Source organism: Triticum dicoccoides, chromosome 5A (genome assembly GCF_002162155.2).
Source record: "Triticum dicoccoides isolate Atlit2015 ecotype Zavitan chromosome 5A, WEW_v2.0, whole genome shotgun sequence".
Classification (NCBI taxonomy): domain Eukaryota; kingdom Viridiplantae; phylum Streptophyta; class Magnoliopsida; order Poales; family Poaceae; genus Triticum; species Triticum dicoccoides.
Window position 1 is genome coordinate 537,878,394 of NC_041388.1, and position 3,491 is coordinate 537,881,884.

Consider the following 3,491-nt stretch of genomic DNA (forward strand, 5'->3'; position numbering starts at 1 on the left):
CTAGTTTTCATCACGTTCATATGATTCGCGTTCGGTACTTTGATAATTTGGTATGTGGGTGGACCGGTGCTTGGGTACTATCCTTACTTGGACAAGCATCCCACTTATGATTAACCTCTATTGCAAGCATCCGCAACTACAACAAAAGTATTAAGGTAAACCTAACCATAGCATGAAACATATGGATCCAAATCAGCCCCTTACGAAGCAATGCATAAACTAGGGTTTAAGCTTCTGTCACTCTAGCAACCCTCATCTACTTATTACTTCCCAATGCCTTCCTCTAGGCCCAAATAATGGTGAAGTATTATGTAGTCAATGTTCACATAACAACACTCGAGGAGAGACAACATACATCTCATGAAAATATCGAACGAATACCAAATTCACATGACTACTAATAGCAAGACTTCTCCCATGTCCTCAGAAACAAACGTAACTACTCACAAAGCATATTCATGTTCATAATCAGAGGGGTATTAATATGCATATAGGATCTGAACATATGATATTCCACCAAATAAACCAACTAGCATCAACTACAAGGAGTTATTAACACTACTAGCAACCTACTAGTACCAATCCCGGACTTGGAGACAAGAATTGGATACAAGAGATGAACTAGGGTTTTGAGAGGAGATGGTGCTGGTGAAGATGTTGATGAAGATTGCCCTCTCCCGATGAGAGGAGCATTGGTGATGATGATAGCGATGATTTCCCCCTCCCGGAGGGAAGTTTCCCCGGCAGAACAGCTCTGCCGGAACCCTAGATTGGTTCCGCCAAGGTTCCGCCTCGTGGCGGCGGAGTTTCATCCGAGGAGATGGCTTATGATTTTTTCCTCATAGAAAGACTTCATATAGCAGAAGATGGACATCGAAGGGACACCAGGGGGCCCACGAGGTAGGGGGGCGCGCCCAGGGGGGTAGGGCGCGCCCCCACCCTCGTGGGCATGGTGTGGCTGTTGGGGAACGTAGTAATTTCAAAAAAATTCCTACGCACACACAAGATCATGGTGATGCATAGCAACGAGAGGGGAGAGTGTTGTCTACGTACCCTCGTAGACCGAAGCGGAAGCGTTGACGCAACATAGAGGAAGTAGTCGTACGTCTTCCCGGTCCAACCGATCCAAGCACCGTTACTCCGGCACCTCCGAGTTCTTGGCACACGTTCAGCTCGATGACGCTCCTCGGGCTCCGATCCAGCAAAGCTTCGGGGAGGATTTCCGTCAGCACGACGGCGTGGTGACGATCTTGATGTTCAACCGTCGCAGGGCTTCGCCTAAGCACCGCTATAATTTGACCGAGGTGGAATATGGTGGAGGGGGGCACCGCACACGGCTAAGGAACGATCACGAAGATCAACTTGTGTGTTCTAGGGTGCCCCTTGCCCCCGTATATAAAGGAGCCAAGGGGAGGGGGCGGCCGGCCAAGGAGGGTGCCAAGGGGGAGTCCTACTCCCACCGGGAGTAGGACTCCCTTCTTTCCTAGTTGGAGAAGGAGAAGTGGGAAAGAGGAGGAAGAGGGAAAGGAAAGGGGGGGTGTCGGTGTCAAAACCGGTAGATCTCGGGTAGGGGGTCTCGAACTGTGCGTCTAGGCCGGATGGTAACAGGAGACAGGGGACACTTTGTTTTACCCAGGTTCGGGCCCTCTTGATGGAGGTAAAACCCTACTCCTGCTTGATTAATATTGATGATATGGGTAGTACAAGAGTAGATCTACCACGAGATCAAGGAGGCTAAACCCTAGAAGCTAGCCTATGGTATGATTGTTGCGTATGGAGTTGATTGTCTATGGACTACAACCCTCCGGTTTATATAGACACCGGATAGGGTTAGGGTTACACAGAGTCGGTTACAATGGTAGGAGATCTTGAATATCGCATCGCCAAGCTTGCCTTCCACGCCAAGGAAAGTCCCATCCGGACACGGGACAAAGTCTTCAATCTTGTATCTTCATAGTCCTGGAGTCCGGCTGAAGGTATAGTCCGGCTACCCGAACACCCCCTAATCCAGGACTCCCTCAGTAGCCCCCGAACCAGGCTTCAATGACGACGAGTCCGGTGCGCAGATTGTTCGGCATTGCAAGGCGGGTTCTTCTCCAGATCTTGTGTACCTGTAGGAATAATGTCCGATTTTTGTAATGTAGTGCTTCTCGGCTTCCACGCCCTATAATGGCCGTCTTCCACGTGTCAACCGAATGCGAAAAGCCAGGGCATTTTTTACACCCACACCCCTAGCCGTATAAACGAGCCGCCTATTTAACAGGATTGGGATTTAGGTCCAAACCACATCTTCTCCTTTCCGCGAGTTATCATCAGAGCGCTTCCAGCAAAGGTCCATTCCAACATGGCTAGCCGTCCCAGCTCCTCCTGTCGCCCTTCCAGCCCTAAACCTGGAGACTGGGAGAGGTGCTCCATCCTGCACAGCGAGCTAGTGTCGCTTCAGGCCAAGGGATTTCTCCCTCAGGCCTATATGGTCCCGGTCCGAGCTGGACTCGCCACCTATAACGGCGGAGAGCAAGCAGAGAGCACCCCCAATCCCTCTAAAGGAGAGCGGGTGTGCCTCGTCCCCTATCTAATAAGGGGACTGGGATTCCCAATTCATCCATTTCTCCGCGGGCTTCTGGAGTTCTACGGCCTCCAGCTGCACAATCTCACGCCCGCCTCCGTATTGCATATTGCGGGTTTCGTCACCCTTTGCGAGCTATTTTTAAGCGTTGAGGCTCATTTCGCGTTGTGGAAGAGGTTATTCTGCCTGGTGCCCCGTTCTCAAATGGGGTCCATATACCAAGTGGGCAGAGCCGAAGTATGGCGCATCGCTGGGACCGGATACCTATCCGGAACCCCAAAGGAAGCATCCGAGGACTGGACTTCGGAATGGTTTTATATAGATGACATCCCGCTACCGGACCCTATCCGGGTCGGTCTCCCTGAGTTCAACAGTGCTCCATTGAAGAAACGCTTGAGCTGGTGTGCGCGGAGCTCTCAGAGAGAAAGTGATAGAGACGTTCTTTACCTGATGGGCCGGATAAGATTGTTGGCTCATTCCAGACTAACCATGATTGGAGTCATGGCCGCATGCATTACGCGGGGGGTGCAGCCGCTTCAATATAGAGGCCACCCAATGTGGGAATTCAACGGGGAGGATGACGCCACCCGTTACGGTCGTAAAGGGCCGGACTCAGCGGCTGCTCTAGAAAAGATCTTATCCTCTCTGTACAAGGGAGAAAAGGAGGAATTCCTTCGTGTCAACCTGCAAGCCGGATTCAGTATGTACGATCCTCCAAGTTGGGTAAGTAAACAATTGCGCTTGCCCATTTGTTTGATACTCCCGTGGTTAGATAGGTAGTCTAACGACTTCACTGCAGGAACTGCGACAGGAGATAAAGAATATAAGCAGCCGCCCTCCACAGCCCGAGGACCCAGAACGGTCGCTCGATCCGGACTTCGAAGAGGATCCGGACATATCGGTGGAGCTTATCGACGGGGTGTTT